Source organism: Haliotis asinina, chromosome 1 (genome assembly GCF_037392515.1).
Source record: "Haliotis asinina isolate JCU_RB_2024 chromosome 1, JCU_Hal_asi_v2, whole genome shotgun sequence".
Taxonomy (NCBI): Eukaryota; Metazoa; Mollusca; class Gastropoda; order Lepetellida; family Haliotidae; genus Haliotis; species Haliotis asinina.
Genome location: NC_090280.1, coordinates 62,505,272 through 62,524,025, shown reverse-complemented (window position 1 = coordinate 62,524,025; position 18,754 = coordinate 62,505,272). Strand labels below are relative to the sequence as shown.

At 45.6% G+C, this 18,754-nt stretch overlaps 39 non-coding genes across 39 annotated transcripts; all 39 read left to right on the top strand.

Annotated features, from left to right (window-relative positions):
• The first annotated feature begins 497 nt into the window (after positions 1–497).
• Positions 498–570, top strand: Trnaf-gaa (transfer RNA phenylalanine (anticodon GAA)). Its single transcript has one exon. It is a non-coding gene; the product is annotated as a tRNA-Phe (tRNA).
• Positions 571–925: 355 nt separating this feature from the next.
• Positions 926–998, top strand: Trnaf-gaa (transfer RNA phenylalanine (anticodon GAA)). Its single transcript has one exon. It is a non-coding gene; the product is annotated as a tRNA-Phe (tRNA).
• Positions 999–1,781: 783 nt separating this feature from the next.
• Positions 1,782–1,854, top strand: Trnaf-gaa (transfer RNA phenylalanine (anticodon GAA)). The gene has a single exon. It is a non-coding gene; the product is annotated as a tRNA-Phe (tRNA).
• A 1,211-nt stretch (positions 1,855–3,065) lies between these two features.
• Trnaf-gaa (transfer RNA phenylalanine (anticodon GAA)) lies at positions 3,066–3,138 on the top strand. Its single transcript has one exon. It is a non-coding gene; the product is annotated as a tRNA-Phe (tRNA).
• A 355-nt stretch (positions 3,139–3,493) lies between these two features.
• Trnaf-gaa (transfer RNA phenylalanine (anticodon GAA)) lies at positions 3,494–3,566 on the top strand. Its single transcript has one exon. It is a non-coding gene; the product is annotated as a tRNA-Phe (tRNA).
• Positions 3,567–3,921: 355 nt separating this feature from the next.
• Positions 3,922–3,994, top strand: Trnaf-gaa (transfer RNA phenylalanine (anticodon GAA)). The gene has a single exon. It is a non-coding gene; the product is annotated as a tRNA-Phe (tRNA).
• A 355-nt stretch (positions 3,995–4,349) lies between these two features.
• On the top strand, positions 4,350–4,422 carry Trnaf-gaa (transfer RNA phenylalanine (anticodon GAA)). The gene has a single exon. It is a non-coding gene; the product is annotated as a tRNA-Phe (tRNA).
• Positions 4,423–4,777: 355 nt separating this feature from the next.
• Trnaf-gaa (transfer RNA phenylalanine (anticodon GAA)) lies at positions 4,778–4,850 on the top strand. The gene has a single exon. It is a non-coding gene; the product is annotated as a tRNA-Phe (tRNA).
• A 355-nt stretch (positions 4,851–5,205) lies between these two features.
• Trnaf-gaa (transfer RNA phenylalanine (anticodon GAA)) lies at positions 5,206–5,278 on the top strand. The gene has a single exon. It is a non-coding gene; the product is annotated as a tRNA-Phe (tRNA).
• Positions 5,279–5,633: 355 nt separating this feature from the next.
• Positions 5,634–5,706, top strand: Trnaf-gaa (transfer RNA phenylalanine (anticodon GAA)). The gene has a single exon. It is a non-coding gene; the product is annotated as a tRNA-Phe (tRNA).
• A 355-nt stretch (positions 5,707–6,061) lies between these two features.
• On the top strand, positions 6,062–6,134 carry Trnaf-gaa (transfer RNA phenylalanine (anticodon GAA)). The gene has a single exon. It is a non-coding gene; the product is annotated as a tRNA-Phe (tRNA).
• Positions 6,135–6,489: 355 nt separating this feature from the next.
• Trnaf-gaa (transfer RNA phenylalanine (anticodon GAA)) lies at positions 6,490–6,562 on the top strand. The gene has a single exon. It is a non-coding gene; the product is annotated as a tRNA-Phe (tRNA).
• Positions 6,563–7,345: 783 nt separating this feature from the next.
• Trnaf-gaa (transfer RNA phenylalanine (anticodon GAA)) lies at positions 7,346–7,418 on the top strand. The gene has a single exon. It is a non-coding gene; the product is annotated as a tRNA-Phe (tRNA).
• A 355-nt stretch (positions 7,419–7,773) lies between these two features.
• Positions 7,774–7,846, top strand: Trnaf-gaa (transfer RNA phenylalanine (anticodon GAA)). The gene has a single exon. It is a non-coding gene; the product is annotated as a tRNA-Phe (tRNA).
• Positions 7,847–8,201: 355 nt separating this feature from the next.
• Positions 8,202–8,274, top strand: Trnaf-gaa (transfer RNA phenylalanine (anticodon GAA)). Its single transcript has one exon. It is a non-coding gene; the product is annotated as a tRNA-Phe (tRNA).
• Positions 8,275–8,629: 355 nt separating this feature from the next.
• Positions 8,630–8,702, top strand: Trnaf-gaa (transfer RNA phenylalanine (anticodon GAA)). The gene has a single exon. It is a non-coding gene; the product is annotated as a tRNA-Phe (tRNA).
• Positions 8,703–9,057: 355 nt separating this feature from the next.
• Trnaf-gaa (transfer RNA phenylalanine (anticodon GAA)) lies at positions 9,058–9,130 on the top strand. Its single transcript has one exon. It is a non-coding gene; the product is annotated as a tRNA-Phe (tRNA).
• A 355-nt stretch (positions 9,131–9,485) lies between these two features.
• On the top strand, positions 9,486–9,558 carry Trnaf-gaa (transfer RNA phenylalanine (anticodon GAA)). Its single transcript has one exon. It is a non-coding gene; the product is annotated as a tRNA-Phe (tRNA).
• A 355-nt stretch (positions 9,559–9,913) lies between these two features.
• Positions 9,914–9,986, top strand: Trnaf-gaa (transfer RNA phenylalanine (anticodon GAA)). Its single transcript has one exon. It is a non-coding gene; the product is annotated as a tRNA-Phe (tRNA).
• A 355-nt stretch (positions 9,987–10,341) lies between these two features.
• Trnaf-gaa (transfer RNA phenylalanine (anticodon GAA)) lies at positions 10,342–10,414 on the top strand. Its single transcript has one exon. It is a non-coding gene; the product is annotated as a tRNA-Phe (tRNA).
• A 355-nt stretch (positions 10,415–10,769) lies between these two features.
• Positions 10,770–10,842, top strand: Trnaf-gaa (transfer RNA phenylalanine (anticodon GAA)). Its single transcript has one exon. It is a non-coding gene; the product is annotated as a tRNA-Phe (tRNA).
• Positions 10,843–11,197: 355 nt separating this feature from the next.
• Positions 11,198–11,270, top strand: Trnaf-gaa (transfer RNA phenylalanine (anticodon GAA)). Its single transcript has one exon. It is a non-coding gene; the product is annotated as a tRNA-Phe (tRNA).
• Positions 11,271–11,625: 355 nt separating this feature from the next.
• Positions 11,626–11,698, top strand: Trnaf-gaa (transfer RNA phenylalanine (anticodon GAA)). The gene has a single exon. It is a non-coding gene; the product is annotated as a tRNA-Phe (tRNA).
• Positions 11,699–12,053: 355 nt separating this feature from the next.
• Trnaf-gaa (transfer RNA phenylalanine (anticodon GAA)) lies at positions 12,054–12,126 on the top strand. The gene has a single exon. It is a non-coding gene; the product is annotated as a tRNA-Phe (tRNA).
• Positions 12,127–12,481: 355 nt separating this feature from the next.
• Positions 12,482–12,554, top strand: Trnaf-gaa (transfer RNA phenylalanine (anticodon GAA)). The gene has a single exon. It is a non-coding gene; the product is annotated as a tRNA-Phe (tRNA).
• Positions 12,555–12,909: 355 nt separating this feature from the next.
• Trnaf-gaa (transfer RNA phenylalanine (anticodon GAA)) lies at positions 12,910–12,982 on the top strand. Its single transcript has one exon. It is a non-coding gene; the product is annotated as a tRNA-Phe (tRNA).
• A 355-nt stretch (positions 12,983–13,337) lies between these two features.
• Positions 13,338–13,410, top strand: Trnaf-gaa (transfer RNA phenylalanine (anticodon GAA)). Its single transcript has one exon. It is a non-coding gene; the product is annotated as a tRNA-Phe (tRNA).
• Positions 13,411–13,765: 355 nt separating this feature from the next.
• Positions 13,766–13,838, top strand: Trnaf-gaa (transfer RNA phenylalanine (anticodon GAA)). Its single transcript has one exon. It is a non-coding gene; the product is annotated as a tRNA-Phe (tRNA).
• Positions 13,839–14,193: 355 nt separating this feature from the next.
• On the top strand, positions 14,194–14,266 carry Trnaf-gaa (transfer RNA phenylalanine (anticodon GAA)). The gene has a single exon. It is a non-coding gene; the product is annotated as a tRNA-Phe (tRNA).
• A 355-nt stretch (positions 14,267–14,621) lies between these two features.
• Positions 14,622–14,694, top strand: Trnaf-gaa (transfer RNA phenylalanine (anticodon GAA)). The gene has a single exon. It is a non-coding gene; the product is annotated as a tRNA-Phe (tRNA).
• Positions 14,695–15,049: 355 nt separating this feature from the next.
• On the top strand, positions 15,050–15,122 carry Trnaf-gaa (transfer RNA phenylalanine (anticodon GAA)). The gene has a single exon. It is a non-coding gene; the product is annotated as a tRNA-Phe (tRNA).
• A 355-nt stretch (positions 15,123–15,477) lies between these two features.
• Trnal-uaa (transfer RNA leucine (anticodon UAA)) lies at positions 15,478–15,551 on the top strand. The gene has a single exon. It is a non-coding gene; the product is annotated as a tRNA-Leu (tRNA).
• Positions 15,552–15,906: 355 nt separating this feature from the next.
• Trnaf-gaa (transfer RNA phenylalanine (anticodon GAA)) lies at positions 15,907–15,979 on the top strand. The gene has a single exon. It is a non-coding gene; the product is annotated as a tRNA-Phe (tRNA).
• Positions 15,980–16,334: 355 nt separating this feature from the next.
• On the top strand, positions 16,335–16,407 carry Trnaf-gaa (transfer RNA phenylalanine (anticodon GAA)). Its single transcript has one exon. It is a non-coding gene; the product is annotated as a tRNA-Phe (tRNA).
• A 355-nt stretch (positions 16,408–16,762) lies between these two features.
• On the top strand, positions 16,763–16,835 carry Trnaf-gaa (transfer RNA phenylalanine (anticodon GAA)). The gene has a single exon. It is a non-coding gene; the product is annotated as a tRNA-Phe (tRNA).
• A 355-nt stretch (positions 16,836–17,190) lies between these two features.
• Trnaf-gaa (transfer RNA phenylalanine (anticodon GAA)) lies at positions 17,191–17,263 on the top strand. Its single transcript has one exon. It is a non-coding gene; the product is annotated as a tRNA-Phe (tRNA).
• A 355-nt stretch (positions 17,264–17,618) lies between these two features.
• Positions 17,619–17,691, top strand: Trnaf-gaa (transfer RNA phenylalanine (anticodon GAA)). Its single transcript has one exon. It is a non-coding gene; the product is annotated as a tRNA-Phe (tRNA).
• Positions 17,692–18,046: 355 nt separating this feature from the next.
• Trnaf-gaa (transfer RNA phenylalanine (anticodon GAA)) lies at positions 18,047–18,119 on the top strand. The gene has a single exon. It is a non-coding gene; the product is annotated as a tRNA-Phe (tRNA).
• Positions 18,120–18,474: 355 nt separating this feature from the next.
• On the top strand, positions 18,475–18,547 carry Trnaf-gaa (transfer RNA phenylalanine (anticodon GAA)). The gene has a single exon. It is a non-coding gene; the product is annotated as a tRNA-Phe (tRNA).
• Positions 18,548–18,754: the final 207 nt, after the last annotated feature.

The window sequence follows — 18,754 nt, the reverse complement described above, 5'->3', positions numbered from 1 at the left end:
TTCATTTGGACACAAGACAATTGGCTGGCTCTATATACAGTTCGTTTGAAACGACAGGTTTGCTCGTCGGCCGGAATAGCTCAGTTGGGAGAGCGTTAGACTGAAGATCTAAAGGCCCCCGGTTCAATCCCGTGTTCCGGCACAGAGTGCAGGACTCTGGCGGCTGACCCTATTTTTTGGGTAGTCAGTCTAGGGATTTATTCATCTCTGACCACTTGTCAAAAGTCATCCACCTGCCGGAGCATATGCAAACTATTTTACATGAGAATATATTCATGAGCCCCTTTTCAGTAGAGATTCTAGACGTTCATGGAAATGTAGTTGAAACTTCCCTGTCACTTTTGACTTGTCCTGTCTGACGAATGACTGGTCAGCACAAGAATATACGTTCAGTGGTCTGCAAAGCAATTTCAAATGAAAACACAGCCTTCATTTGGACACAAGACAATTGGCTGGCTCTATATACAGTTCGTTTGAAACGACAGGTTTGCTCGTCGGCCGGAATAGCTCAGTTGGGAGAGCGTTAGACTGAAGATCTAAAGGCCCCCGGTTCAATCCCGGGTTCCGGCACAGAGTGCAGGACTGTGGCGGCTGACCCTATTTTTTGGGTAGTCAGTCTAGGGATTTATTCATCTCTGACCACTTGTCAAAAGTCATCCACCTGCCGGAGCATATGCAAACTATTTTACATGAGAATATATTCATGAGCCCCTTTTCAGTGGAGATTCTAGACGTTCATGGAAATGTAGTTGAAACTTCCCTGTCACTTTTGACTTGTCCTGTCTGACGAATGACTGGTCAGCACAAGAATATACGTTCAGTGGTCTGCAAAGCAATTTCAAATGAAAACACAGCCTTCATTTGGACACAAGACAATTGGCTGGCTCTATATACAGTTCGTTTGAAACGACAGGTTTGCTCGTCGGCCGGAATAGCTCAGTTGGGAGAGCGTTAGACTGAAGATCTAAAGGCCCCCGGTTCAATCCCGGGTTCCGGCACAGAGTGCAGGACTCTGGCGGCTGACCCTATTTTTTGGGTAGTCAGTCTAGGGATTTATTCATCTCTGACCACTTGTCAAAAGTCCTCCACCTGCCGGAGCATATGCAAACTATTTTACATGAGAATATATTCATGAGCCCCTTTTCAGTGGAGATTCTAGACGTTCATGGAAATGTAGTTGAAACTTCCCTGTCACTTTTGACTTGTCCTGTCTGACGAATGACTGGTCAGCACAAGAATATACGTTCAGTGGTCTGCAAAGCAATTTCAAATGAAAACACAGCCTTCATTTGGACACAAGACAATTGGCTGGCTCTATATACAGTTCGTTTGAAACGACAGGTTTGCTCGTCGGCCGGAATAGCTCAGTTGGGAGAGCGTTAGACTGAAGATCTAAAGGCCCCCGGTTCAATCCCGTGTTCCGGCACAGAGTGCAGGACTCTGGCGGCTGACCCTATTTTTTGGGTAGTCAGTCTAGGGATTTATTCATCTCTGACCACTTGTCAAAAGTCCTCCACCTGCCGGAGCATATGCAAACTATTTTACATGAGAATATATTCATGAGCCCCTTTTCAGTAGAGATTCTAGACGTTCATGGAAATGTAGTTGAAACTTCCCTGTCACTTTTGACTTGTCCTGTCTGACGAATGACTGGTCAGCACAAGAATATACGTTCAGTGGTCTGCAAAGCAATTTCAAATGAAAACACAGCCTTCATTTGGACACAAGACAATTGGCTGGCTCTATATACAGTTCGTTTGAAACGACAGGTTTGCTCGTCGGCCGGAATAGCTCAGTTGGGAGAGCGTTAGACTGAAGATCTAAAGGCCCCCGGTTCAATCCCGGGTTCCGGCACAGAGTGCAGGACTGTGGCGGCTGACCCTATTTTTTGGGTAGTCAGTCTAGGGATTTATTCATCTCTGACCACTTGTCAAAAGTCATCCACCTGCCGGAGCATATGCAAACTATTTTACATGAGAATATATTCATGAGCCCCTTTTCAGTGGAGATTCTAGACGTTCATGGAAATGTAGTTGAAACTTCCCTGTCACTTTTGACTTGTCCTGTCTGACGAATGACTGGTCAGCACAAGAATATACGTTCAGTGGTCTGCAAAGCAATTTCAAATGAAAACACAGCCTTCATTTGGACACAAGACAATTGGCTGGCTCTATATACAGTTCGTTTGAAACGACAGGTTTGCTCGTCGGCCGGAATAGCTCAGTTGGGAGAGCGTTAGACTGAAGATCTAAAGACCCCCGGTTCAATCCCGGGTTCCGGCACAGAGTGCAGGACTGTGGCGGCTGACCCTATTTTTTGGGTAGTCAGTCTAGGGATTTATTCATCTCTGACCACTTGTCAAAAGTCCTCCACCTGCCGGAGCATATGCAAACTATTTTACATGAGAATATATTCATGAGCCCCTTTTCAGTGGAGATTCTAGACGTTCATGGAAATGTAGTTGAAACTTCCCTGTCACTTTTGACTTGTCCTGTCTGACGAATGACTGGTCAGCACAAGAATATACGTTCAGTGGTCTGCAAAGCAATTTCAAATGAAAACACAGCCTTCATTTGGACACAAGACAATTGGCTGGCTCTATATACAGTTCGTTTGAAACGACAGGTTTGCTCGTCGGCCGGAATAACTCAGTTGGGAGAGCGTTAGACTGAAGATCTAAAGGCCCCCGGTTCAATCCCGGGTTCCGGCACAGAGTGCAGGACTCTGGCGGCTGACCCTATTTTTTGGGTAGTCAGTCTAGGGATTTATTCATCTCTGACCACTTGTCAAAAGTCATCCACCTGCCGGAGCATATGCAAACTATTTTACATGAGAATATATTCATGAGCCCCTTTTCAGTGGAGATTCTAGACGTTCATGGAAATGTAGTTGAAACTTCCCTGTCACTTTTGACTTGTCCTGTCTGACGAATGACTGGTCAGCACAAGAATATACGTTCAGTGGTCTGCAAAGCAATTTCAAATGAAAACACAGCCTTCATTTGGACACAAGACAATTGGCTGGCTCTATATACAGTTCGTTTGAAACGACAGGTTTGCTCGTCGGCCGGAATAGCTCAGTTGGGAGAGCGTTAGACTGAAGATCTAAAGGCCCCCGGTTCAATCCCGGGTTCCGGCACAGAGTGCAGGACTCTGGCGGCTGACCCTATTTTTTGGGTAGTCAGTCTAGGGATTTATTCATCTCTGACCACTTGTCAAAAGTCATCCACCTGCCGGAGCATATGCAAACTATTTTACATGAGAATATATTCATGAGCCCCTTTTCAGTGGAGATTCTAGACGTTCATGGAAATGTAGTTGAAACTTCCCTGTCACTTTTGACTTGTCCTGTCTGACGAATGACTGGTCAGCACAAGAATATACGTTCAGTGGTCTGCAAAGCAATTTCAAATGAAAACACAGCCTTCATTTGGACACAAGACAATTGGCTGGCTCTATATACAGTTCGTTTGAAACGACAGGTTTGCTCGTCGGCCGGAATAGCTCAGTTGGGAGAGCGTTAGACTGAAGATCTAAAGGCCCCCGGTTCAATCCCGGGTTCCGGCACAGAGTGCAGGACTCTGGCGGCTGACCCTATTTTTTGGGTAGTCAGTCTAGGGATTTATTCATCTCTGACCACTTGTCAAAAGTCATCCACCTGCCGGAGCATATGCAAACTATTTTACATGAGAATATATTCATGAGCCCCTTTTCAGTAGAGATTCTAGACGTTCATGGAAATGTAGTTGAAACTTCCCTGTCACTTTTGACTTGTCCTGTCTGACGAATGACTGGTCAGCACAAGAATATACGTTCAGTGGTCTGCAAAGCAATTTCAAATGAAAACACAGCCTTCATTTGGACACAAGACAATTGGCTGGCTCTATATACAGTTCGTTTGAAACGACAGGTTTGCTCGTCGGCCGGAATAGCTCAGTTGGGAGAGCGTTAGACTGAAGATCTAAAGGCCCCCGGTTCAATCCCGGGTTCCGGCACAGAGTGCAGGACTCTGGCGGCTGACCCTATTTTTTGGGTAGTCAGTCTAGGGATTTATTCATCTCTGACCACTTGTCAAAAGTCCTCCACCTGCCGGAGCATATGCAAACTATTTTACATGAGAATATATTCATGAGCCCCTTTTCAGTGGAGATTCTAGACGTTCATGGAAATGTAGTTGAAACTTCCCTGTCACTTTTGACTTGTCCTGTCTGACGAATGACTGGTCAGCACAAGAATATACGTTCAGTGGTCTGCAAAGCAATTTCAAATGAAAACACAGCCTTCATTTGGACACAAGACAATTGGCTGGCTCTATATACAGTTCGTTTGAAACGACAGGTTTGCTCGTCGGCCGGAATAGCTCAGTTGGGAGAGCGTTAGACTGAAGATCTAAAGGCCCCCGGTTCAATCCCGGGTTCCGGCACAGAGTGCAGGACTCTGGCGGCTGACCCTATTTTTTGGGTAGTCAGTCTAGGGATTTATTCATCTCTGACCACTTGTCAAAAGTCATCCACCTGCCGGAGCATATGCAAACTATTTTACATGAGAATATATTCATGAGCCCCTTTTCAGTAGAGATTCTAGACGTTCATGGAAATGTAGTTGGAACTTCCCTGTCACTTTTGACTTGTCCTGTCTGACGAATGACTGGTCAGCACAAGAATATACGTTCAGTGGTCTGCAAAGCAATTTCAAATGAAAACACAGCCTTCATTTGGACACAAGACAATTGGCTGGCTCTATATACAGTTCGTTTGAAACGACAGGTTTGCTCGTCGGCCGGAATAGCTCAGTTGGGAGAGCGTTAGACTGAAGATCTAAAGGCCCCCGGTTCAATCCCGGGTTCCGGCACAGAGTGCAGGACTCTGGCGGCTGACCCTATTTTTTGGGTAGTCAGTCTAGGGATTTATTCATCTCTTACCACTTGTCAAAAGTCATCCACCTGCCGGAGCATATGCAAACTATTTTACATGAGAATATATTCATGAGCCCCTTTTCAGTGGAGATTCTAGACGTTCATGGAAATGTAGTTGAAACTTCCCTGTCACTTTTGACTTGTCCTGTCTGACGAATGACTGGTCAGCACAAGAATATACGTTCAGTGGTCTGCAAAGCAATTTCAAATGAAAACACAGCCTTCATTTGGACACAAGACAATTGGCTGGCTCTATATACAGTTCGTTTGAAACGACAGGTTTGCTCGTCGGCCGGAATAGCTCAGTTGGGAGAGCGTTAGACTGAAGATCTAAAGGCCCCCGGTTCAATCCCGGGTTCCGGCACAGAGTGCAGGACTCTGGCGGCTGACCCTATTTTTTGGGTAGTCAGTCTAGGGATTTATTCATCTCTGACCACTTGTCAAAAGTCATCCACCTGCCGGAGCATATGCAAACTATTTTACGTGAGAATATATTCATGAGCCCCTTTTCAGTGGAGATTCTAGACGTTCATGGACATGTAGTTGAAACTTCCCTGTCACTTTTGACTTGTCCTGTCTGACGAATGACTGGTCAGCACAAGAATATACGTTCAGTGGTCTGCAAAGCAATTTCAAATGAAAACACAGCCTTCATTTGGACACAAGACAATTGGCTGGCTCTATATACAGTTCGTTTGAAACGACAGGATTGCTCGTCGGCCGGAATAGCTCAGTTGGGAGAGCGTTAGACTGAAGATCTAAAGGCCCCCGGTTCAATCCCGGGTTCCGGCACAGAGTGCAGGACTCTGGCGGCTGACCCTATTTATTGGGTAGTCAGTCTAGGGATTTATTCATCTCTGACCACTTGTCAAAAGTCATCCACCTGCCGGAGCATATGCAAACTATTTTACATGAGAATATATTCATGAGCCCCTTTTCAGTGGAGATTCTAGACGTTCATGGAAATGTAGTTGAAACTTCCCTGTCACTTTTGACTTGTCCTGTCTGACGAATGACTGGTCAGCACAAGAATATACGTTCAGTGGTCTGCAAAGCAATTTCAAATGAAAACACAGCCTTCATTTGGACACAAGACAATTGGCTGGCTCTATATACAGTTCGTTTGAAACGACAGGTTTGCTCGTCGGCCGGAATAGCTCAGTTGGGAGAGCGTTAGACTGAAGATCTAAAGGCCCCCGGTTCAATCCCGGGTTCCGGCACAGAGTGCAGGACTCTGGCGGCTGACCCTATTTTTTGGGTAGTCAGTCTAGGGATTTATTCATCTCTGACCACTTGTCAAAAGTCATCCACCTGCCGGAGCATATGCAAACTATTTTACATGAGAATATATTCATGAGCCCCTTTTCAGTAGAGATTCTAGACGTTCATGGAAATGTAGTTGAAACTTCCCTGTCACTTTTGACTTGTCCTGTCTGACGAATGACTGGTCAGCACAAGAATATACGTTCAGTGGTCTGCAAAGCAATTTCAAATGAAAACACAGCCTTCATTTGGACACAAGACAATTGGCTGGCTCTATATACAGTTCGTTTGAAACGACAGGTTTGCTCGTCGGCCGGAATAGCTCAGTTGGGAGAGCGTTAGACTGAAGATCTAAAGGCCCCCGGTTCAATCCCGGGTTCCGGCACAGAGTGCAGGACTCTGGCGGCTGACCCTATTTTTTGGGTAGTCAGTCTAGGGATTTATTCATCTCTGACCACTTGTCAAAAGTCCTCCACCTGCCGGAGCATATGCAAACTATTTTACATGAGAATATATTCATGAGCCCCTTTTCAGTGGAGATTCTAGACGTTCATGGAAATGTAGTTGAAACTTCCCTGTCACTTTTGACTTGTCCTGTCTGACGAATGACTGGTCAGCACAAGAATATACGTTCAGTGGTCTGCAAAGCAATTTCAAATGAAAACACAGCCTTCATTTGGACACAAGACAATTGGCTGGCTCTATATACAGTTCGTTTGAAACGACAGGTTTGCTCGTCGGCCGGAATAGCTCAGTTGGGAGAGCGTTAGACTGAAGATCTAAAGGCCCCCGGTTCAATCCCGTGTTCCGGCACAGAGTGCAGGACTCTGGCGGCTGACCCTATTTTTTGGGTAGTCAGTCTAGGGATTTATTCATCTCTGACCACTTGTCAAAAGTCATCCACCTGCCGGAGCATATGCAAACTATTTTACATGAGAATATATTCATGAGCCCCTTTTCAGTAGAGATTCTAGACGTTCATGGAAATGTAGTTGAAACTTCCCTGTCACTTTTGACTTGTCCTGTCTGACGAATGACTGGTCAGCACAAGAATATACGTTCAGTGGTCTGCAAAGCAATTTCAAATGAAAACACAGCCTTCATTTGGACACAAGACAATTGGCTGGCTCTATATACAGTTCGTTTGAAACGACAGGTTTGCTCGTCGGCCGGAATAGCTCAGTTGGGAGAGCGTTAGACTGAAGATCTAAAGGCCCCCGGTTCAATCCCGGGTTCCGGCACAGAGTGCAGGACTCTGGCGGCTGACCCTATTTTTTGGGTAGTCAGTCTAGGGATTTATTCATCTCTGACCACTTGTCAAAAGTCATCCACCTGCCGGAGCATATGCAAACTATTTTACATGAGAATATATTCATGAGCCCCTTTTCAGTGGAGATTCTAGACGTTCATGGAAATGTAGTTGAAACTTCCCTGTCACTTTTGACTTGTCCTGTCTGACGAATGACTGGTCAGCACAAGAATATACGTTCAGTGGTCTGCAAAGCAATTTCAAATGAAAACACAGCCTTCATTTGGACACAAGACAATTGGCTGGCTCTATATACAGTTCGTTTGAAACGACAGGTTTGCTCGTCGGCCGGAATAGCTCAGTTGGGAGAGCGTTAGACTGAAGATCTAAAGGCCCCCGGTTCAATCCCGGGTTCCGGCACAGAGTGCAGGACTCTGGCGGCTGACCCTATTTTTTGGGTAGTCAGTCTAGGGATTTATTCATCTCTGACCACTTGTCAAAAGTCATCCACCTGCCGGAGCATATGCAAACTATTTTACATGAGAATATATTCATGAGCCCCTTTTCAGTAGAGATTCTAGACTTTCATGGAAATGTAGTTGGAACTTCCCTGTCACTTTTGACTTGTCCTGTCTGACGAATGACTGGTCAGCACAAGAATATACGTTCAGTGGTCTGCAAAGCAATTTCAAATGAAAACACAGCCTTCATTTGGACACAAGACAATTGGCTGGCTCTATATACAGTTCGTTTGAAACGACAGGTTTGCTCGTCGGCCGGAATAGCTCAGTTGGGAGAGCGTTAGACTGAAGATCTAAAGGCCCCCGGTTCAATCCCGGGTTCCGGCACAGAGTGCAGGACTCTGGCGGCTGACCCTATTTTTTGGGTAGTCAGTCTAGGGATTTATTCATCTCTTACCACTTGTCAAAAGTCCTCCACCTGCCGGAGCATATGCAAACTATTTTACATGAGAATATATTCATGAGCCCCTTTTCAGTGGAGATTCTAGACGTTCATGGAAATGTAGTTGAAACTTCCCTGTCACTTTTGACTTGTCCTGTCTGACGAATGACTGGTCAGCACAAGAATATACGTTCAGTGGTCTGCAAAGCAATTTCAAATGAAAACACAGCCTTCATTTGGACACAAGACAATTGGCTGGCTCTATATACAGTTCGTTTGAAACGACAGGTTTGCTCGTCGGCCGGAATAGCTCAGTTGGGAGAGCGTTAGACTGAAGATCTAAAGGCCCCCGGTTCAATCCCGGGTTCCGGCACAGAGTGCAGGACTCTGGCGGCTGACCCTATTTTTTGGGTAGTCAGTCTAGGGATTTATTCATCTCTGACCACTTGTCAAAAGTCATCCACCTGCCGGAGCATATGCAAACTATTTTACGTGAGAATATATTCATGAGCCCCTTTTCAGTGGAGATTCTAGACGTTCATGGACATGTAGTTGAAACTTCCCTGTCACTTTTGACTTGTCCTGTCTGACGAATGACTGGTCAGCACAAGAATATACGTTCAGTGGTCTGCAAAGCAATTTCAAATGAAAACACAGCCTTCATTTGGACACAAGACAATTGGCTGGCTCTATATACAGTTCGTTTGAAACGACAGGATTGCTCGTCGGCCGGAATAGCTCAGTTGGGAGAGCGTTAGACTGAAGATCTAAAGGCCCCCGGTTCAATCCCGGGTTCCGGCACAGAGTGCAGGACTCTGGCGGCTGACCCTATTTATTGGGTAGTCAGTCTAGGGATTTATTCATCTCTGACCACTTGTCAAAAGTCCTCCACCTGCCGGAGCATATGCAAACTATTTTACATGAGAATATATTCATGAGCCCCTTTTCAGTGGAGATTCTAGACGTTCATGGAAATGTAGTTGAAACTTCCCTGTCACTTTTGACTTGTCCTGTCTGACGAATGACTGGTCAGCACAAGAATATACGTTCAGTGGTCTGCAAAGCAATTTCAAATGAAAACACAGCCTTCATTTGGACACAAGACAATTGGCTGGCTCTATATACAGTTCGTTTGAAACGACAGGTTTGCTCGTCGGCCGGAATAGCTCAGTTGGGAGAGCGTTAGACTGAAGATCTAAAGGCCCCCGGTTCAATCCCGGGTTCCGGCACAGAGTGCAGGACTCTGGCGGCTGACCCTATTTTTTGGGTAGTCAGTCTAGGGATTTATTCATCTCTGACCACTTGTCAAAAGTCCTCCACCTGCCGGAGCATATGCAAACTATTTTACATGAGAATATATTCATGAGCCCCTTTTCAGTGGAGATTCTAGACGTTCATGGAAATGTAGTTGAAACTTCCCTGTCACTTTTGACTTGTCCTGTCTGACGAATGACTGGTCAGCACAAGAATATACGTTCAGTGGTCTGCAAAGCAATTTCAAATGAAAACACAGCCTTCATTTGGACACAAGACAATTGGCTGGCTCTATATACAGTTCGTTTGAAACGACAGGATTGCTCGTCGGCCGGAATAGCTCAGTTGGGAGAGCGTTAGACTGAAGATCTAAAGGCCCCCGGTTCAATCCCGGGTTCCGGCACAGAGTGCAGGACTCTGGCGGCTGACCCTATTTATTGGGTAGTCAGTCTAGGGATTTATTCATCTCTGACCACTTGTCAAAAGTCATCCACCTGCCGGAGCATATGCAAACTATTTTACATGAGAATATATTCATGAGCCCCTTTTCAGTGGAGATTCTAGACGTTCATGGAAATGTAGTTGAAACTTCCCTGTCACTTTTGACTTGTCCTGTCTGACGAATGACTGGTCAGCACAAGAATATACGTTCAGTGGTCTGCAAAGCAATTTCAAATGAAAACACAGCCTTCATTTGGACACAAGACAATTGGCTGGCTCTATATACAGTTCGTTTGAAACGACAGGTTTGCTCGTCGGCCGGAATAGCTCAGTTGGGAGAGCGTTAGACTGAAGATCTAAAGGCCCCCGGTTCAATCCCGGGTTCCGGCACAGAGTGCAGGACTCTGGCGGCTGACCCTATTTTTTGGGTAGTCAGTCTAGGGATTTATTCATCTCTGACCACTTGTCAAAAGTCCTCCACCTGCCGGAGCATATGCAAACTATTTTACATGAGAATATATTCATGAGCCCCTTTTCAGTGGAGATTCTAGACGTTCATGGAAATGTAGTTGAAACTTCCCTGTCACTTTTGACTTGTCCTGTCTGACGAATGACTGGTCAGCACAAGAATATACGTTCAGTGGTCTGCAAAGCAATTTCAAATGAAAACACAGCCTTCATTTGGACACAAGACAATTGGCTGGCTCTATATACAGTTCGTTTGAAACGACAGGTTTGCTCGTCGGCCGGAATAGCTCAGTTGGGAGAGCGTTAGACTGAAGATCTAAAGGCCCCCGGTTCAATCCCGGGTTCCGGCACAGAGTGCAGGACTGTGGCGGCTGACCCTATTTTTTGGGTAGTCAGTCTAGGGATTTATTCATCTCTGACCACTTGTCAAAAGTCATCCACCTGCCGGAGCATATGCAAACTATTTTACATGAGAATATATTCATGAGCCCCTTTTCAGTGGAGATTCTAGACGTTCATGGAAATGTAGTTGAAACTTCCCTGTCACTTTTGACTTGTCCTGTCTGACGAATGACTGGTCAGCACAAGAATATACGTTCAGTGGTCTGCAAAGCAATTTCAAATGAAAACACAGCCTTCATTTGGACACAAGACAATTGGCTGGCTCTATATACAGTTCGTTTGAAACGACAGGTTTGCTCGTCGGCCGGAATAGCTCAGTTGGGAGAGCGTTAGACTGAAGATCTAAAGGCCCCCGGTTCAATCCCGGGTTCCGGCACAGAGTGCAGGACTCTGGCGGCTGACCCTATTTTTTGGGTAGTCAGTCTAGGGATTTATTCATCTCTGACCACTTGTCAAAAGTCATCCACCTGCCGGAGCATATGCAAACTATTTTACGTGAGAATATATTCATGAGCCCCTTTTCAGTAGAGATTCTAGACGTTCATGGAAATGTAGTTGAAACTTCCCTGTCACTTTTGACTTGTCCTGTCTGACGAATGACTGGTCAGCACAAGAATATACGTTCAGTGGTCTGCAAAGCAATTTCAAATGAAAACACAGCCTTCATTTGGACACAAGACAATTGGCTGGCTCTATATACAGTTCGTTTGAAACGACAGGTTTGCTCGTCGGCCGGAATAGCTCAGTTGGGAGAGCGTTAGACTGAAGATCTAAAGGCCCCCGGTTCAATCCCGGGTTCCGGCACAGAGTGCAGGACTCTGGCGGCTGACCCTATTTTTTGGGTAGTCAGTCTAGGGATTTATTCATCTCTGACCACTTGTCAAAAGTCCTCCACCTGCCGGAGCATATGCAAACTATTTTACATGAGAATATATTCATGAGCCCCTTTTCAGTGGAGATTCTAGACGTTCATGGAAATGTAGTTGAAACTTCCCTGTCACTTTTGACTTGTCCTGTCTGACGAATGACTGGTCAGCACAAGAATATACGTTCAGTGGTCTGCAAAGCAATTTCAAATGAAAACACAGCCTTCATTTGGACACAAGACAATTGGCTGGCTCTATATACAGTTCGTTTGAAACGACAGGTTTGCTCGTCGGCCGGAATAGCTCAGTTGGGAGAGCGTTAGACTGAAGATCTAAAGGCCCCCGGTTCAATCCCGGGTTCCGGCACAGAGTGCAGGACTCTGGCGGCTGACCCTATTTTTTGGGTAGTCAGTCTAGGGATTTATTCATCTCTGACCACTTGTCAAAAGTCCTCCACCTGCCGGAGCATATGCAAACTATTTTACATGAGAATATATTCATGAGCCCCTTTTCAGTAGAGATTCTAGACGTTCATGGAAATGTAGTTGAAACTTCCCTGTCACTTTTGACTTGTCCTGTCTGACGAATGACTGGTCAGCACAAGAATATACGTTCAGTGGTCTGCAAAGCAATTTCAAATGAAAACACAGCCTTCATTTGGACACAAGACAATTGGCTGGCTCTATATACAGTTCGTTTGAAACGACAGGTTTGCTCGTCGGCCGGAATAGCTCAGTTGGGAGAGCGTTAGACTGAAGATCTAAAGGCCCCCGGTTCAATCCCGGGTTCCGGCACAGAGTGCAGGACTCTGGCGGCTGACCCTATTTTTTGGGTAGTCAGTCTAGGGATTTATTCATCTCTGACCACTTGTCAAAAGTCCTCCACCTGCCGGAGCATATGCAAACTATTTTACATGAGAATATATTCATGAGCCCCTTTTCAGTGGAGATTCTAGACGTTCATGGAAATGTAGTTGAAACTTCCCTGTCACTTTTGACTTGTCCTGTCTGACGAATGACTGGTCAGCACAAGAATATACGTTCAGTGGTCTGCAAAGCAATTTCAAATGAAAACACAGCCTTCATTTGGACACAAGACAATTGGCTGGCTCTATATACAGTTCGTTTGAAACGACAGGTTTGCTCGTCGGCCGGAATAGCTCAGTTGGGAGAGCGTTAGACTGAAGATCTAAAGGCCCCCGGTTCAATCCCGGGTTCCGGCACAGAGTGCAGGACTCTGGCGGCTGACCCTATTTTTTGGGTAGTCAGTCTAGGGATTTATTCATCTCTGACCACTTGTCAAAAGTCATCCACCTGCCGGAGCATATGCAAACTATTTTACGTGAGAATATATTCATGAGCCCCTTTTCAGTGGAGATTCTAGACGTTCATGGACATGTAGTTGAAACTTCCCTGTCACTTTTGACTTGTCCTGTCTGACGAATGACTGGTCAGCACAAGAATATACGTTCAGTGGTCTGCAAAGCAATTTCAAATGAAAACACAGCCTTCATTTGGACACAAGACAATTGGCTGGCTCTATATACAGTTCGTTTGAAACGACAGGTTTGCTCGTCGGCCGGAATAGCTCAGTTGGGAGAGCGTTAGACTGAAGATCTAAAGGCCCCCGGTTCAATCCCGGGTTCCGGCACAGAGTGCAGGACTCTGGCGGCTGACCCTATTTTTTGGGTAGTCAGTCTAGGGATTTATTCATCTCTGACCACTTGTCAAAAGTCCTCCACCTGCCGGAGCATATGCAAACTATTTTACATGAGAATATATTCATGAGCCCCTTTTCAGTGGAGATTCTAGACGTTCATGGAAATGTAGTTGAAACTTCCCTGTCACTTTTGACTTGTCCTGTCTGACGAATGACTGGTCAGCACAAGAATATACGTTCAGTGGTCTGCAAAGCAATTTCAAATGAAAACACAGCCTTCATTTGGACACAAGACAATTGGCTGGCTCTATATACAGTTCGTTTGAAACGACAGGTTTGCTCGTCGGCCGGAATAGCTCAGTTGGGAGAGCGTTAGACTGAAGATCTAAAGGCCCCCGGTTCAATCCCGGGTTCCGGCACAGAGTGCAGGACTCTGGCGGCTGACCCTATTTTTTGGGTAGTCAGTCTAGGGATTTATTCATCTCTGACCACTTGTCAAAAGTCCTCCACCTGCCGGAGCATATGCAAACTATTTTACATGAGAATATATTCATGAGCCCCTTTTCAGTGGAGATTCTAGACGTTCATGGAAATGTAGTTGAAACTTCCCTGTCACTTTTGACTTGTCCTGTCTGACGAATGACTGGTCAGCACAAGAATATACGTTCAGTGGTCTGCAAAGCAATTTCAAATGAAAACACAGCCTTCATTTGGACACAAGACAATTGGCTGGCTCTATATACAGTTCGTTTGAAACGACAGGTTTGCTCGTCGGCCGGAATAGCTCAGTTGGGAGAGCGTTAGACTGAAGATCTAAAGGCCCCCGGTTCAATCCCGGGTTCCGGCACAGAGTGCAGGACTCTGGCGGCTGACCCTATTTTTTGGGTAGTCAGTCTAGGGATTTATTCATCTCTGACCACTTGTCAAAAGTCCTCCACCTGCCGGAGCATATGCAAACTATTTTACATGAGAATATATTCATGAGCCCCTTTTCAGTGGAGATTCTAGACGTTCATGGAAATGTAGTTGAAACTTCCCTGTCACTTTTGACTTGTCCTGTCTGACGAATGACTGGTCAGCACAAGAATATACGTTCAGTGGTCTGCAAAGCAATTTCAAATGAAAACACAGCCTTCATTTGGACACAAGACAATTGGCTGGCTCTATATACAGTTCGTTTGAAACGACAGGTTTGCTCGTCGGCCGGAATAGCTCAGTTGGGAGAGCGTTAGACTGAAGATCTAAAGGCCCCCGGTTCAATCCCGGGTTCCGGCACAGAGTGCAGGACTCTGGCGGCTGACCCTATTTTTTGGGTAGTCAGTCTAGGGATTTATTCATCTCTGACCACTTGTCAAAAGTCATCCACCTGCCGGAGCATATGCAAACTATTTTACATGAGAATATATTCATGAGCCCCTTTTCAGTGGAGATTCTAGACGTTCATGGAAATGTAGTTGAAACTTCCCTGTCACTTTTGACTTGTCCTGTCTGACGAATGACTGGTCAGCACAAGAATATACGTTCAGTGGTCTGCAAAGCAATTTCAAATGAAAACACAGCCTTCATTTGGACACAAGACAATTGGCTGGCTCTATATACAGTTCGTTTGAAACGACAGGTTTGCTCGTCGGCCGGAATAGCTCAGTTGGGAGAGCGTTAGACTGAAGATCTAAAGGCCCCCGGTTCAATCCCGGGTTCCGGCACAGAGTGCAGGACTCTGGCGGCTGACCCTATTTTTTGGGTAGTCAGTCTAGGGATTTATTCATCTCTGACCACTTGTCAAAAGTCATCCACCTGCCGGAGCATATGCAAACTATTTTACGTGAGAATATATTCATGAGCCCCTTTTCAGTGGAGATTCTAGACGTTCATGGACATGTAGTTGAAACTTCCCTGTCACTTTTGACTTGTCCTGTCTGACGAATGACTGGTCAGCACAAGAATATACGTTCAGTGGTCTGCAAAGCAATTTCAAATGAAAACACAGCCTTCATTTGGACACAAGACAATTGGCTGGCTCTATATACAGTTCGTTTGAAACGACAGGTTTGCTCGTCGGCCGGAATAGCTCAGTTGGGAGAGCGTTAGACTTAAGATCTAAAGGCCCCACGGTTCAATCCCGGGTTCCGGCACAGAGTGCAGGACTCTGGCGGCTGACCCTATTTTTTGGGTAGTCAGTCTAGGGATTTATTCATCTCTGACCACTTGTCAAAAGTCATCCACCTGCCGGAGCATATGCAAACTATTTTACATGAGAATATATTCATGAGCCCCTTTTCAGTGGAGATTCTAGACGTTCATGGAAATGTAGTTGAAACTTCCCTGTCACTTTTGACTTGTCCTGTCTGACGAATGACTGGTCAGCACAAGAATATACGTTCAGTGGTCTGCAAAGCAATTTCAAATGAAAACACAGCCTTCATTTGGACACAAGACAATTGGCTGGCTCTATATACAGTTCGTTTGAAACGACAGGTTTGCTCGTCGGCCGGAATAGCTCAGTTGGGAGAGCGTTAGACTGAAGATCTAAAGGCCCCCGGTTCAATCCCGGGTTCCGGCACAGAGTGCAGGACTCTGGCGGCTGACCCTATTTTTTGGGTAGTCAGTCTAGGGATTTATTCATCTCTGACCACTTGTCAAAAGTCCTCCACCTGCCGGAGCATATGCAAACTATTTTACATGAGAATATATTCATGAGCCCCTTTTCAGTAGAGATTCTAGACGTTCATGGAAATGTAGTTGAAACTTCCCTGTCACTTTTGACTTGTCCTGTCTGACGAATGACTGGTCAGCACAAGAATATACGTTCAGTGGTCTGCAAAGCAATTTCAAATGAAAACACAGCCTTCATTTGGACACAAGACAATTGGCTGGCTCTATATGCAGTTCGTTTGAAACGACAGGTTTGCTCGTCGGCCGGAATAGCTCAGTTGGGAGAGCGTTAGACTGAAGATCTAAAGGCCCCCGGTTCAATCCCGGGTTCCGGCACAGAGTGCAGGACTCTGGTGGCTGACCCTATTTTTTGGGTAGTCAGTCTAGGGATTTATTCATCTCTGACCACTTGTCAAAAGTCATCCACCTGCCGGAGCATATGCAAACTATTTTACATGAGAATATATTCATGAGCCCCTTTTCAGTGGAGATTCTAGACGTTCATGGAAATGTAGTTGAAACTTCCCTGTCACTTTTGACTTGTCCTGTCTGACGAATGACTGGTCAGCACAAGAATATACGTTCAGTGGTCTGCAAAGCAATTTCAAATGAAAACACAGCCTTCATTTGGACACAAGACAATTGGCTGGCTCTATATACAGTTCGTTTGAAACGACAGGTTTGCTCGTCGGCCGGAATAGCTCAGTTGGGAGAGCGTTAGACTGAAGATCTAAAGGCCCCCGGTTCAATCCCGGGTTCCGGCACAGAGTGCAGGACTCTGGCGGCTGACCCTATTTTTTGGGTAGTCAGTCTAGGGATTTATTCATCTCTGACCACTTGTCAAAAGTCATCCACCTGCCGGAGCATATGCAAACTATTTTACATGAGAATATATTCATGAGCCCCTTTTCAGTGGAGATTCTAGACGTTCATGGAAATGTAGTTGAAACTTCCCTGTCACTTTTGACTTGTCCTGTCTGACGAATGACTGGTCAGCACAAGAATATACGTTCAGTGGTCTGCAAAGCAATTTCAAATGAAAACACAGCCTTCATTTGGACACAAGACAATTGGCTGGCTCTATATACAGTTCGTTTGAAACGACAGGTTTGCTCGTCGGCCGGAATAGCTCAGTTGGGAGAGCGTTAGACTGAAGATCTAAAGGCCCCCGGTTCAATCCCGGGTTCCGGCACAGAGTGCAGGACTCTGGCGGCTGACCCTATTTTTTGGGTAGTCAGTCTAGGGATTTATTCATCTCTGACCACTTGTCAAAAGTCATCCACCTGCCGGAGCATATGCAAACTATTTTACGTGAGAATATATTCATGAGCCCCTTTTCAGTGGAGATTCTAGACGTTCATGGACATGTAGTTGAAACTTCCCTGTCACTTTTGACTTGTCCTGTCTGACGAATGACTGGTCAGCACAAGAATATACGTTCAGTGGTCTGCAAAGCAATTTCAAATGAAAACACAGCCTTCATTTGGACACAAGACAATTGGCTGGCTCTATATACAGTTCGTTTGAAACGACAGGTTTGCTCGTCGGCCGGAATAGCTCAGTTGGGAGAGCGTTAGACTGAAGATCTAAAGGCCCCCGGTTCAATCCCGGGTTCCGGCACAGAGTGCAGGACTCTGGCGGCTGACCCTATTTTTTGGGTAGTCAGTCTAGGGATTTATTCATCTCTGACCACTTGTCAAAAGTCCTCCACCTGCCGGAGCATATGCAAACTATTTTACATGAGAATATATTCATGAGCCCCTTTTCAGTGGAGATTCTAGACGTTCATGGAAATGTAGTTGAAACTTCCCTGTCACTTTTGACTTGTCCTGTCTGACGAATGACTGGTCAGCACAAGAATATACGTTCAGTGGTCTGCAAAGCAATTTCAAATGAAAACACAGCCTTCATTTGGACACAAGACAATTGGCTGGCTCTATATACAGTTCGTTTGAAACGACAGGTTTGCTCGTCGGCCGGAATAGCTCAGTTGGGAGAGCGTTAGACTGAAGATCTAAAGGCCCCCGGTTCAATCCCGGGTTCCGGCACAGAGTGCAGGACTCTGGCGGCTGACCCTATTTTTTGGGTAGTCAGTCTAGGGATTTATTCATCTCTGACCACTTGTCAAAAGTCATCCACCTGCCGGAGCATATGCAAACTATTTTACATGAGAATATATTCATGAGCCCCTTTTCAGTGGAGATTCTAGACGTTCATGGAAATGTAGTTGAAACTTCCCTGTCACTTTTGACTTGTCCTGTCTGACGAATGACTGGTCAGCACAAGAATATACGTTCAGTGGTCTGCAAAGCAATTTCAAATGAAAACACAGCCTTCATTTGGACACAAGACAATTGGCTGGCTCTATATACAGTTCGTTTGAAACGACAGGTTTGCTCGTCGGCCGGAATAGCTCAGTTGGGAGAGCGTTAGACTGAAGATCTAAAGGCCCCCGGTTCAATCCCGGGTTCCGGCACAGAGTGCAGGACTCTGGCGGCTGACCCTATTTTTTGGGTAGTCAGTCTAGGGATTTATTCATCTCTGACCACTTGTCAAAAGTCATCCACCTGCCGGAGCATATGCAAACTATTTTACATGAGAATATATTCATGAGCCCCTTTTCAGTGGAGATTCTAGACGTTCATGGAAATGTAGTTGAAACTTCCCTGTCACTTTTGACTTG